This window comes from Periplaneta americana, chromosome 15, assembly GCF_040183065.1.
Source record: "Periplaneta americana isolate PAMFEO1 chromosome 15, P.americana_PAMFEO1_priV1, whole genome shotgun sequence".
NCBI lineage: Eukaryota > Metazoa > Arthropoda > Insecta > Blattodea > Blattidae > Periplaneta > Periplaneta americana.
In genome coordinates this window covers 157,282,847-157,295,598 of record NC_091131.1, presented here as the reverse complement: position 1 = coordinate 157,295,598, position 12,752 = coordinate 157,282,847, and the positions used below count along the sequence as shown (strand labels likewise).

The 12,752-nt window shown below is 43.4% G+C and overlaps 1 protein-coding gene and 26 non-coding genes across 27 annotated transcripts in view; all 27 read right to left on the bottom strand.

Moving 5' to 3' along the window:
• LOC138715480 (esterase E4-like) overlaps positions 1–12,752 on the bottom strand; it is a 193,150-nt gene that overhangs the window by 141,268 nt on the left and 39,130 nt on the right. The gene's annotated exons all lie outside the window — the stretch shown is intronic.
• On the bottom strand, positions 188–259 carry TRNAD-GUC (transfer RNA aspartic acid (anticodon GUC)). The gene has a single exon. It is a non-coding gene; the product is annotated as a tRNA-Asp (tRNA).
• Positions 811–882, bottom strand: TRNAD-GUC (transfer RNA aspartic acid (anticodon GUC)). The gene has a single exon. It is a non-coding gene; the product is annotated as a tRNA-Asp (tRNA).
• On the bottom strand, positions 2,994–3,065 carry TRNAD-GUC (transfer RNA aspartic acid (anticodon GUC)). The gene has a single exon. It is a non-coding gene; the product is annotated as a tRNA-Asp (tRNA).
• Positions 3,150–3,221, bottom strand: TRNAD-GUC (transfer RNA aspartic acid (anticodon GUC)). The gene has a single exon. It is a non-coding gene; the product is annotated as a tRNA-Asp (tRNA).
• TRNAD-AUC (transfer RNA aspartic acid (anticodon AUC)) lies at positions 4,085–4,156 on the bottom strand. Its single transcript has one exon. It is a non-coding gene; the product is annotated as a tRNA-Asp (tRNA).
• TRNAD-GUC (transfer RNA aspartic acid (anticodon GUC)) lies at positions 4,241–4,312 on the bottom strand. The gene has a single exon. It is a non-coding gene; the product is annotated as a tRNA-Asp (tRNA).
• On the bottom strand, positions 4,397–4,468 carry TRNAD-GUC (transfer RNA aspartic acid (anticodon GUC)). Its single transcript has one exon. It is a non-coding gene; the product is annotated as a tRNA-Asp (tRNA).
• TRNAD-GUC (transfer RNA aspartic acid (anticodon GUC)) lies at positions 4,709–4,780 on the bottom strand. The gene has a single exon. It is a non-coding gene; the product is annotated as a tRNA-Asp (tRNA).
• TRNAD-GUC (transfer RNA aspartic acid (anticodon GUC)) lies at positions 5,333–5,404 on the bottom strand. The gene has a single exon. It is a non-coding gene; the product is annotated as a tRNA-Asp (tRNA).
• Positions 5,645–5,716, bottom strand: TRNAD-GUC (transfer RNA aspartic acid (anticodon GUC)). Its single transcript has one exon. It is a non-coding gene; the product is annotated as a tRNA-Asp (tRNA).
• TRNAD-GUC (transfer RNA aspartic acid (anticodon GUC)) lies at positions 6,113–6,184 on the bottom strand. The gene has a single exon. It is a non-coding gene; the product is annotated as a tRNA-Asp (tRNA).
• TRNAN-GUU (transfer RNA asparagine (anticodon GUU)) lies at positions 6,269–6,340 on the bottom strand. Its single transcript has one exon. It is a non-coding gene; the product is annotated as a tRNA-Asn (tRNA).
• On the bottom strand, positions 6,580–6,651 carry TRNAD-GUC (transfer RNA aspartic acid (anticodon GUC)). The gene has a single exon. It is a non-coding gene; the product is annotated as a tRNA-Asp (tRNA).
• On the bottom strand, positions 7,359–7,430 carry TRNAD-GUC (transfer RNA aspartic acid (anticodon GUC)). Its single transcript has one exon. It is a non-coding gene; the product is annotated as a tRNA-Asp (tRNA).
• TRNAD-GUC (transfer RNA aspartic acid (anticodon GUC)) lies at positions 8,294–8,365 on the bottom strand. Its single transcript has one exon. It is a non-coding gene; the product is annotated as a tRNA-Asp (tRNA).
• Positions 9,229–9,300, bottom strand: TRNAD-GUC (transfer RNA aspartic acid (anticodon GUC)). Its single transcript has one exon. It is a non-coding gene; the product is annotated as a tRNA-Asp (tRNA).
• TRNAD-GUC (transfer RNA aspartic acid (anticodon GUC)) lies at positions 9,385–9,456 on the bottom strand. The gene has a single exon. It is a non-coding gene; the product is annotated as a tRNA-Asp (tRNA).
• On the bottom strand, positions 9,540–9,611 carry TRNAD-AUC (transfer RNA aspartic acid (anticodon AUC)). The gene has a single exon. It is a non-coding gene; the product is annotated as a tRNA-Asp (tRNA).
• TRNAD-GUC (transfer RNA aspartic acid (anticodon GUC)) lies at positions 9,696–9,767 on the bottom strand. Its single transcript has one exon. It is a non-coding gene; the product is annotated as a tRNA-Asp (tRNA).
• On the bottom strand, positions 9,852–9,923 carry TRNAD-GUC (transfer RNA aspartic acid (anticodon GUC)). The gene has a single exon. It is a non-coding gene; the product is annotated as a tRNA-Asp (tRNA).
• TRNAD-GUC (transfer RNA aspartic acid (anticodon GUC)) lies at positions 10,164–10,235 on the bottom strand. The gene has a single exon. It is a non-coding gene; the product is annotated as a tRNA-Asp (tRNA).
• Positions 10,788–10,859, bottom strand: TRNAD-GUC (transfer RNA aspartic acid (anticodon GUC)). Its single transcript has one exon. It is a non-coding gene; the product is annotated as a tRNA-Asp (tRNA).
• Positions 11,100–11,171, bottom strand: TRNAD-GUC (transfer RNA aspartic acid (anticodon GUC)). Its single transcript has one exon. It is a non-coding gene; the product is annotated as a tRNA-Asp (tRNA).
• On the bottom strand, positions 11,568–11,639 carry TRNAD-GUC (transfer RNA aspartic acid (anticodon GUC)). Its single transcript has one exon. It is a non-coding gene; the product is annotated as a tRNA-Asp (tRNA).
• Positions 11,724–11,795, bottom strand: TRNAN-GUU (transfer RNA asparagine (anticodon GUU)). The gene has a single exon. It is a non-coding gene; the product is annotated as a tRNA-Asn (tRNA).
• On the bottom strand, positions 12,035–12,106 carry TRNAD-GUC (transfer RNA aspartic acid (anticodon GUC)). Its single transcript has one exon. It is a non-coding gene; the product is annotated as a tRNA-Asp (tRNA).

The following is a 12,752-nucleotide window of genomic DNA, read 5'->3' as shown; positions in this document are numbered from 1 at the left end:
CTGTCATTTTATGAAATTAAAAGAACATTACCTCCCCGGCGGGGAATTTAACCCCGGTCTCTAGCGTAACAGGTGATGATACTGACCACTATACTAGCGAGGACTGATGAATTACTTTCGCTTAATATCTTTATCTGAGTACTCTTGTTCATTATGCTGTCATTTTATGAAATTAAAAGAACATTACCTCCCAGGCGGGGAATCGAACCCCGGTCTCCCGCGTGACAGGCGGGGATACTGACCACTATACTACCGAGGACTAATGAATTACTGACGCTTAATATCTTTATCTGAGTACGCTTGTTCATTATGCTGTCATTTTATGAAATTAAAAGAACATTACCTCCCCGGCGGGGAATCGAACCCCGGTCTCCCGCGTGACAGGCGGGGATACTGACCACTATATTAACTAGGACTGATGAATTAATTTCGCTTAATATCTTTATCTGAGTACGCTTATTCATTATGCTGTCATTTTATGAAATTAAAAGTACATTACATCCACGGCGGGGAACCGAACCCCAGTCTCTCGCTTGACAGGCGGGGATACTGACCACTATACTACCGAGGACTCACGAATAAATTTCGCTTAATACCTTTATCTGAGTACGCTTATTCATTATGCTGTCATTTTATGAAATTAAAAGAACATTAACTCCCCGGCGGGGAAACGAATCCCGGTCTCCCTCGTGACAGGCGGGGATACTGACCACTATACTAACGAGGACTGATGAATTACTTTCGCTTAATATCTTTATCTGAGTACGCTTATTCATTATGCTGTCATTTATGAATTTAAAAGAACATTACCTCCCCGGCGGGGAATCGAACCCCGGTCTCCCGCGTGACAGGCGGGGATACTGACCACTATACTACCGAGGACTGATGAATTATTTTCGCTTAATATCTTTATCTGAGTACGCTTATTCATTATGCTGTCATGTTATGAAATTAAAAGAACATTACCTCCCCCGCGGGGAATCGAACCCCGGTCTCCCCCGTAACAGGCGGTGATACTGACCACTATAATACCGAGGGCTGATGAATTACTTTCGCTTAATATCTTTATCTGAGTACGCTTGTTCATTATGCTATCATTTTATGAAATTAAAAGAACATTACCTCCCCGGCGGGGAATCGAACCCCGGTCTCGCGAGTAACACGCGGGGATACTGACCACTATACTACCGAAGACTGACAATTTACTTTCGCTTAATATTTTTATCTGAGTACTCTTATTCATTATGCTGTCATTTTACGAAATTAAAAGAACATTACCTCCCCGGCGGGGAATCGAACCCCGGTCTCCCCCTTAACAGGCGGTGATACTGACCACTATACTACCGAAGACTGACAATTTACTTTCGCTTAATATTTTTATCTGAGTACGCTTATTCATTATGCTGTCATTTTATGAAATTAAAAGAACATTACCCTCTCGGCGGGGAATCGAACCCCGGTCTCCCGCGTTGCAGGGGGTGACACTAATCATTATACTACCGAGGACTGATGAATTATGTTCGCTTAATATCTTTATCTGAGTATTCTTATTCATTATGCTGTCATTTTATGAAATTAAAAGAACATTACCTCCCCGGCGGGGAATCGAACCCCGGTCTCCCGCGTGACAGTCGGGGATACTGACCACTATACTAGCGAGGATTGATGAATTGCTTTCGCTTAATATCTTTATCTGAGTACGCTTACTCATTATGCTGTCATTTTATGAAATTAAAAGAACATTACCTCCCCGGCGGGGAATCGAACCCCGGTCTCCCGCGTGACAGGCGGGGATACTGACCACTATATTAACTAGGACTGATGAATTAATTTCGCTTAATATCTTTATCTGAGTACGCTTATTCATTATGCTGTCATTTTATGAAATTAAAAGTACATTACATCCCCGGCGGGGAACCGAACCCCGGTCTCTCGCTTGACAGGCGGGGATACTGACCACTATACTACCGAGGACTGACAATTTACTTTCGCTTAATATATTTATCTGAGTACGCTTGTTCATTATGCTGTCATTTTTTGAAATTAAAAGAACATTACCTCCCCGGCGGGGAATCGAACCCCGGTCTGCCGCGTAACAGGCTGGGATACTGACCACTATACTACCGAGGACTGACAATTTACTTTCGCTTAATATTTTTATCTGAGTACGCTTGTTCATTACGCTGTCATTTTATGAAATTAAAAGAACATTACCTCCACGGCGGGGAATCGAACACCGGCCTCCCGCGTAACAGGCGGGGATACTGACCACTATACTACCGAGGACTGATGAATTACTTTCGCTTAATATCTTTATCTGAGTACGCTTATTCATTATGCTGTCATTTTATGAAATTAAAAGAACATTACCTCCCCGGCGGGGAATCGAACCCCGGTCTCTCGCTTGACAGGCGGGGATACTGACCACTATACTATCGAGGACTGACGAATTACTTTCGCTTAATATCTTTATCTGAGTACGCCTATTCATTATGCTGTCATTTTATGAAATTAAAAGAACATTACCTCCCCGGCGGGGAATTTAACCCAGGTCTCTCGCGTAACAGGTGGTGATACTGACCACTATACTAGCGAGGACTGATGAATTACTTTCGCTTAATATCTTTATCTGAGTACTCTTATTCATTATGCTGTCATTTTATGAAATTAAAAGATCATTACCTCGCCGGCGGGGAATTTAACCCAGGTCTCTCGCGTAACAGGTGGTGATACTGACCACTATACTAGCGAGGACTGACGAATTACTTTCGCTTAATATCTTTATCTGAGTACGCTTATTCATTATGCTGTCATTTTATGAAATTAAAAAACATTACCTCCCCGGCGGGGAATCGAACCCCGGTCTTCCGCGTAACGGGCGGGGATACTGAACACTATACTAACGAGGACTGATGAATTACTTTCGCTTAATATCTTTATCTGAGTACGCTTATTCATTATGCTATCATTTTATGAAATTAAAAGAACATTACGTCCCCGGCGGGGAATCGAACCCCGGTCTCCCGCGTGACAGGCGGGGGTACTGACCACTATACTACAGAGGACTGATGAATTACTTTCACTTAATATCTTTATCTGAGTACGCTTATTCATTATGCTACCATTTTATGAAATTAAAAGAACATTACCTCCCCGGCGGGGAATCGAACCCCGTTCTCCCGCGTGACAGGCGGGGATACTGACCACTATACTACCGAGGACTGATGAATTACTTTCGCTTAATATCTTTATCTGAGTACTCTTATTCATTATGCTGTCATTTTATGAAATTAAAAGAACATTATCTCCCCTGCGGGGAATCGAAAACCGGTCTCCCGCGTGACAGGCGGGGATACTGACCACTATACTACCGAGGACTGATGAATTACTTTCGCTTAATATCTTTATCTCATTACGCTTATTCATTATGCTGTCATTTTATGAAATTAAAAGAACATTATCTCCCCGGCGGGGAATCGAACCCCGGTCTCCCGCGTGACAGGCAGAGACACTAACCACTATACTACCGAGTACTGATGAATTCCTTTCGCATAATAACTTTACCTGAGTACTCTTATTCATTATGCTGTCATTTTATGAAATTAAAAGAACATTACCTCCCCGGCGTGGAATCGAACCCCGGTCTCCCGCGTAACAGGCGGGGATACTGACCACTATACTACCGAGGACTGATGAATTACTTTCACTTAATATCTTTATCTGAGTACGCTTATTCATTATGCTATCATTTTATGAAATCAAAAGAACATTACCTCCCCGGCGGGGAATCGAACCCCGTTCTCCCGCGTGACAGGCGGGAATACTGACCACTATACTAACGAGGACTGATGAATTACTGATGCTTAATATCTTTATCAGAGTACGCTTATTCATTATGCTGTCATGTTATGAAATTAAAAGAACATTACATCCCCGGCGGGGAATCGAACCCCGGTCTCCCCCGTAACAGGCGGTGATACTGACCACTATACTAGCGAGGACTGATGAATTGCTTTCGCTTAATATCTTTATCTGAGTACGCTTACTCATTATGCTGTCATTTTATGAAATTAAAAGAACATTACTTCCCGCCGGGGAATCGAACCCCGGTCTCCCGCGTGATAGGCGGGGATACTGACCACTACACTACCGAGGACAGACAATTTACTTTCGCTTAATATTTTTATCAGAGTACGCTTATTCATTATGCTGTCATTTTATGAAATTAAAAGAACATTACCTCCCCGGAGGGGAATCGAACCCCGGTCTCCCGCGTGACAGGCGGGGATACTGACCACTATACTACCGAGGACTGATGAATTACTGACGCTTAATATCTTTATCTGAATACGCTTATTCATTATGCTGTCATTTTATGAAATTAAAAGAACATTAGCTCCCCGGCGGGGAATCGAACCCCGGTCTCCCACGTGACAGACGGGGATACTGACCACTATACTACCGAGGACTGATGAATTACTTTCGGTTAATATCTTTATCTGAGTACGCTTGATCATTATGCTGTCATTTTATGAAATTAAAAGAACATTATCTCCCCGGCGGGGAATCGAACCCCGGTCTCTCGCGTGACACGCAGAGACACTAACCACTATACTACAGAGTACTGATGAATTCCTTTCGCATAATAACTTTACCTGAGTACTCTTATTCATTATGCTGTCATTTTATGAAATTAAAAGAACATTACCTCCCCGGCGGGGAATCGAACCCCGGTCTCCCGCGTGACAGGCGGGGATACTGACCACTATACTACCGAGGACTGACAATTTACTTTCGCTTAATATTTTTATCTGAGTACGCTTGTTCATTATGCTGTCATTTTATGAAATTAAAAGAACATTACCTCCCCGGCGGGGAATCGAACCCCGGTCTCGCGAGTAACACGCGGGGATAGTGACCACTATACAACCGAAGACTGACAATTTACTTTCGCTTAATATTTTTATCTGAGTACGCTTATTCATTATGCTGTCATTTTATGAAATTAAAAGAACATTACCCTCCCGGCTGGGAATCGAACCCCGGTCTCCCGCGTTGCAGGGGGTGACACTAACCATTATACTACCGAGGACTGATGAATTATGTTCGCTTAATATCTTTATCTGAGTATTCTTATTCATTATGCTGTCATTTTATGAAATTAAAAGAACATTACCTCCCCGGCGGGGAATCGAACCCCGGTCTCCCGCGTGACAGGCGGGGACACTGACCACTATACTAGCGAGGACTGATGAATTACTTTCGCTTAATATCTTTATCTGAGTACGCTTATTCATTATGCTGTCATTTTATGAAATTAAAAGAACATTACCTCCCCGGCGGGGAATCGAACCCCGGTCTCCCGCGTGACAGGCGGGGATACTGACCACTATACTACCGAGGACTGACAATTTACTTTCGCTTAATATTTTTATTAGAGTACGCTTATTCATTATGCTGTCATTTTATGAAATTAAAAGAACATTACCTCCCCGGCGGGGAATTTAACCCCGGTCTCTCGCGTAACAGGTGGTGATACTGACCACTATACTAGCGAGGACTGATGAATTACTTTCGCTTAATATCTTTATCTGAGTACGCTTGTTCATTATGCTGTCATTTTATGAAATTAAAAGAACATTACCTCCCAGGCGGGGAATCGAACCCCGGTCTCCCGCGTGACAGGCGGGGATACTGACCACTATACTACCGAGGACTAACGAATTACTGACGCTTAATATCTTCATCTGAGTACGCTTGTTCATTATGCTGTCATTTTATGAAATTAAAAGAACATTACCTCCCCGGCGGGGAATCGAACCCCGGTCTCCCGCGTGACAGGCGGGGATACTGACCACTATATTAACTAGGACTGATGAATTAATTTCGCTTAATATCTTTATCTGAGTACGCTTATTCATTATGCTGTCATTTTATGAAATTAAAAGTACATTACATCCACGGCGGGGAACCGAACCCCGGTCTCTCGCTTGACAGGCGGGGATACTGACCACTATACTACCGAGGACTGACGAATAAATTTCGCTTAATACCTTTATCTGAGTACGCTTATTCATTATGCTGTCATTTTATGAAATTAAAAGAACATTACCTCCCCGGCGGGGAATCGAACCCCGGTCTCCCGCGTGACAGGCGGGGATACTGACCACTATACTACCGAGGACTGACAATTTACTTTCGCTTAATATTTTTATCTGAGTACGCTTGTTCATTATGCTGTCATTTTATGAAATTAAAGGAACATTACCTCCCCGGCGGGGAATCGAACCCCGGTCTCCCGCGTAACAGGCGGGGATACTGACCACTATACTACCGAGGACTGATGAATTACTTTCGCTTAATATCTTTATCTGAGTACGCTTATTCATTATGCTGTCATTTTATGAAATTAAAAGAACATTAACTCCCCGGCGGGGAATCGAACCCCGGTCTCCCGCGTGACAGGCGGGGAGACTGACCACTATACTAACGAGGACTGATGAATTACTTTCGCTTAATATCTTTATCTGAGTACGCTTATTCATTATGCTGTCATTTATGAATTTAAAAGAACATTACCTCCCCGGCGGGGAATCGAACCCCGGTCTCCCGCGTGACAGGCGGGGATACTGACCACTATACTAACGAGGACTGATGAATTACTTTCGCTTAATATCTTTATCTGAGTACGCTTATTCATTATGCTGTCATGTTATGAAATTAAAAGTACATTACCTCCCCCGCGGGGAATTGAACCCCGGTCTCCCCCGTAACAGGCGGTGATACTGACCACTATACTACCGAGGACTGATGAATTACTTTCGCTTAATATCTTTATCTGAGTACGCTTGTTCATTATGCTATCATTTTATGAAATTAAAAGAACATTACCTCCCCGGCGGGGAATCGAACCCCGGTCTCGCGAGTAACACGCGGGGATACTGACCACTATACTACCGAAGACTGACAATTTACTTTCGCTTAATATTTTTATCTGAGTACGCTTATTCATTATGCTGTCATTTTATGAAATTAAAAGAACATTACCCTCCCGGCGGGGAATCGAACCCCGGTCTCCCGCGTTGCAGGGGGTGACACTAACCATTATACTACCGAGGACTAATGAATTATGATCGCTTAATATCTTTATCTGAGTATTCTTATTCATTATGCTGTCATTTTATGAAATTAAAAGAACATTACCTCCCCGGCGGGGAATCGAACCCCGGTCTCCCGCCTGACAGGCGGGGATACTGACCACTATACTAGCGAGGACTGATGAATTACTTTCGCTTAATATCTTTATCTGAGTACGCTTATTCATTATGCTGTCATTTATGAATTTAAAAGAACATTACCTCCCCGGCGGGGAATCGAACCCCGGTCTCCCGCGTGACAGGCGGGGATACTGACCACTATACTACCGAGGACTGATGAATTATTTTCGCTTAATATCTTTATCTGAGTACGCTTATTCATTATGCTGTCATGTTATGAAATTAAAAGAACATTACCTCCCCCCGGGGAATCGAACCCCGGTCTCCCCCGTAACAGGCGGTGATACTGACCACTATAATACCGAGGGCTGATGAATTACTTTCGCTTAATATCTTTATCTGAGTACGCTTGTTCATTATGCTATCATTTTATGAAATTAAAAGAACATTACCTCCCCGGCGGGGAATCGAACCCCGGTCTCGCGAGTAACACGCGGGGATACTGACCACTATACTACCGAAGACTGACAATTTACTTTCGCTTAATATTTTTATCTGAGTACGCTTATTCATTATGCTGTCATTTTATGAAATTAAAAGAACATTACCTCCCCGGCGGGGAATCGAACCCCGGTCTCTCGCTTGACAGGCGGGGATACTGACCACTATACTATCGAGGACTGACGAATTACTTTCGCTTAATATCTTTATCTGAGTACCCTTATTCATTATGCTGTCATTTTATGAAATTAAAAGAACATTACCTCACCGGCGGGGAATCGAACCCCGGTCTCTCGCGTAACAGGTGGTGATACTGACCACTATACTAGCGAGGACTGACGAATTACTTTCGCTTAATATCTTTATCTGAGTACGCTTATTCATTATGCTGTCATTTTATGAAATTAAAAGAACATTACCTCCCCGGCGGGGAATCGAACCCCGGTCTCCCGCGTAACAGGCGGGGATACTGACCACTATACTACAGAGGACTGATGAATTACTTTCACTTAATATCTTTATCTGAGTACGCTTATTCATTATGCTATCATTTTATGAAATTAAAAGAACATTACCTCCCCGGCGGGGAATCGAACCCCGTTCTCCCGCGTGACAGGCGGGGATACTGACCACTATACTACCGAGGACTGATGAATTACTTTCGCTTAATATCTTTATCTGAGTACTCTTATTCATTATGCTGTCATTTTATGAAATTAAAAGAACATTACCTCCCCTGCGGGGAATCGAAAACCGGTCTCCCGCGTGACAGGCGGGGATACTGACCACTATACTACCGAGGACTGATGAATTACTTTCGCTTAATATCTTTATCTCATTACGCTTATTCATTATGCTGTCATTTTATGAAATTAAAAGAACATTATCTCCCCGGCGGGGAATCGAACCCCGGTCTCCCGCGTGACAGGCAGAGACACTAACCACTATACTACCGAGTACTGATGAATTCCTTTCGCATAATAACTTTACCTGAGTACTCTTATTCATTATGCTGTCATTTTATGAAATTAAAAGAACATTACCTCCCCGGCGTGGAATCGAACCCCGGTCTCCCGCGTAACAGGCGGGGATACTGACCACTATACTACCGAGGACTGATGAATTACTTTCACTTAATATCTTTATCTGAGTACGCTTATTCATTATGCTATCATTTTATGAAATTAAAAGAACATTACCTCCGCGGCGGGGAATCGCACCCCGTTCTCCCGCGTGACAGGCGGGAATACTGACCACTATACTAACGAGGACTGATGAATTACTGACGCTTAATATCTTTATCAGAGTACGCTTATTCATTATGCTGTCATGTTATGAAATTAAAAGAACATTACATCCCCGGCGGGGAATCGAACCCCGGTCTCCCCCGTAACAGGCGGTGATACTGACCACTATACTAGCGAGGACTGATGAATTGCTTTCGCTTAATATCTTTATCTGAGTACGCTTACTCATTATGCTGTCATTTTATGAAATTAAAAGAACATTACTTCCCGCCGGGGAATCGAACCCCGGTCTCCCGCGTGACAGGCGGGGATACTGACCACTATACTACCGAGGACTGATGAATTACTGACGCTTAATATCTTTATCTGAATACGCTTATTCATTATGCTGTCATTTTATGAAATTAAAAGAACATTAGCTCCCCGGCGGGGAATCGAACCCCGGTCTCCCACGTGACAGACGGGGATACTGACCACTATACTACCGAGGACTGATGAATTACTTTCGGTTAATATCTTTTTCTGAGTACGCTTGATCATTATGCTGTCATTTTATGAAATTAAAAGAACATTACTTCCCGCCGGGGAATCGAACCCCGGTCTCCCGCGTGATAGGCGGGGATACTGACCACTACACTACCGAGGACAGACAATTTACTTTCGCTTAATATTTTTATCAGAGTACGCTTATTCATTATGCTGTCATTTTATGAAATTAAAAGAACATTACCTCCCCGGAGGGGAATCGAACCCCGGTCTCCCGCGTGACAGGCGGGGATACTGACCACTATACTACCGAGGACTGATGAATTACTGACGCTTAATATCTTTATCTGAATACGCTTATTCATTATGCTGTCATTTTATGAAATTAAAACAACATTAGCTCCCCGGCGGGGAATCGAACCCCGGTCTCCCACGTGACAGACGGGGATACTGACCACTATACTACCGAGGACTGATGAATTACTTTCGGTTAATATCTTTATCTGAGTACGCTTGATCATTATGCTGTCATTTTATGAAATTAAAAGAACATTATCTCCCCGGCGGGGAATCGAACCCCGGTCTCTCGCGTGACAGGCAGAGACACTAACCACTATACTACAGAGTACTGATGAATTCTTTTCGCATAATAACTTTACCTGAGTACTCTTATTCATTATGCTGTCATTTTATGAAATTAAAAGAACATTACCTCCCCGGCGGGGAATCGAACCCCGGTCTCCCGCGTGACAGGCGGGGATACTGACCACTATACTACCGAGGACTGACAATTTACTTTCGCTTAATATTTTTATCTGAGTACGCTTGTTCATTATGCTGTCATTTTATGAAATTAAAAGAACATTACCTCCCCGGCGGGGAATCGAACCCCGGTCTCGCGAGTAACACGCGGGGATAGTGACCACTATACAACCGAAGACTGACAATTTACTTTCGCTTAATATTTTTATCTGAGTACGCTTATTCATTATGCTGTCATTTTATGAAATTAAAAGAACATTACCCTCCCGGCTGGGAATCGAACCCCGGTCTCCCGCGTTGCAGGGGGTGACACTAACCATTATACTACCGAGGACTGATGAATTATGTTCGCTTAATATCTTTATCTGAGTATTCTTATTCATTATGCTGTCATTTTATGAAATTAAAAGAACATTACCTCCCCGGCGGGGAATCGAACCCCGGTCTCCCGCGTGACAGGCGGGGACACTGACCACTATACTAGCGAGGACTGATGAATTACTTTCGCTTAATATCTTTATCTGAGTACGCTTATTCATTATGCTGTCATTTTATGAAATTAAAAGAACATTACCTCCCCGGCGGGGAATCGAACCCCGGTCTCCCGCGTGACAGGCGGGGATACTGACCACTATACTACCGAGGACTGACAATTTACTTTCGCTTAATATTTTTATTAGAGTACGCTTATTCATTATGCTGTCATTTTATGAAATTAAAAGAACATTACCTCCCCGGCGGGGAATTTAACCCCGGTCTCTCGCGTAACAGGTGGTGATACTGACCACTATACTAGCGAGGACTGATGAATTACTTTCGCTTAATATCTTTATCTGAGTACGCTTGTTCATTATGCTGTCATTTTATGAAATTAAAAGAACATTACCTCCCAGGCGGGGAATCGAACCCCGGTCTCCCGCGTGACAGGCGGGGATACTGACCACTATACTACCGAGGACTAATGAATTACTGACGCTTAATATCTTCATCTGAGTACGCTTGTTCATTATGCTGTCATTTTATGAAATTAAAAGAACATTACCTCCCCGGCGGGGAATCGAACCCCGGTCTCCCACGTGACAGGCGGGGATACTGACCACTATATTAACTAGGACTGATGAATTAATTTCGCTTAATATCTTTATCTGAGTACGCTTATTCATTATGCTGTCATTTTATGAAATTAAAAGTACATTACATCCACGGCGGGGAACCGAACCCCGGTCTCTCGCTTGACAGGCGGGGATACTGACCACTATACTACCGAGGACTGACGAATAAATTTCGCTTAATACCTTTATCTGAGTACGCTTATTCATTATGCTGTCATTTTATGAAATTAAAAGAACATTACCTCCCCGGCGGGGAATCGAACCCCGGTCTCCCGCGTGACAGGCGGGGATACTGACCACTATACTACCGAGGACTGACAATTTACTTTCGCTTAATATTTTTATCTGAGTACGCTTGTTCATTATGCTGTCATTTTATGAAATTAAAGGAACATTACCTCCCCGGCGGGGAATCGAACCCCGGTCTCCCGCGTAACAGGCGGGGATACTGACCACTATACTACCGAGGACTGATGAATTACTTTCGCTTAATATCTTTATCTGAGTACGCTTATTCATTATGCTGTCATTTTATGAAATTAAAAGAACATTAACTCCCCGGCGGGGAATCGAACCCCGGTCTCCCGCGTGACAGGCGGGGAGACTGACCACTATACTAACGAGGACTGATGAATTACTTTCGCTTAATATCTTTATCTGAGTACGCTTATTCATTATGCTGTCATTTATGAATTTAAAAGAACATTACCTCCCCGGCGGGGAATCGAACCCCGGTCTCCCGCGTGACAGGCGGGGATACTGACCACTATACTAACGAGGACTGATGAATTACTTTCGCTTAATATCTTTATCTGAGTACGCTTATTCATTATGCTGTCATGTTATGAAATTAAAAGTACATTACCTCCCCCGCGGGGAATTGAACCCCGGTCTCCCCCGTAACAGGCGGTGATACTGACCACTATACTACCGAGGACTGATGAATTACTTTCGCTTAATATCTTTATCTGAGTACGCTTGTTCATTATGCTATCATTTTATGAAATTAAAAGAACATTACCTCCCCGGCGGGGAATCGAACCCCGGTCTCGCGAGTAACACGCGGGGATACTGACCACTATACTACCGAAGACTGACAATTTACTTTCGCTTAATATTTTTATCTGAGTACGCTTATTCATTATGCTGTCATTTTATGAAATTAAAAGAACATTACCCTCCCGGCGGGGAATCGAACCCCGGTCTCCCGCGTTGCAGGGGGTGACACTAACCATTATACTACCGAGGACTGATGAATTATGATCGCTTAATATCTTTATCTGAGTATTCTTATTCATTATGCTGTCATTTTATGAAATTAAAAGAACATTACCTCCCCGGCGGGGAATCGAACCCCGGTCTCCCGCCTGACAGGCGGGGATACTGACCACTATACTAGCGAGGACTGATGAATTACTTTCGCTTAA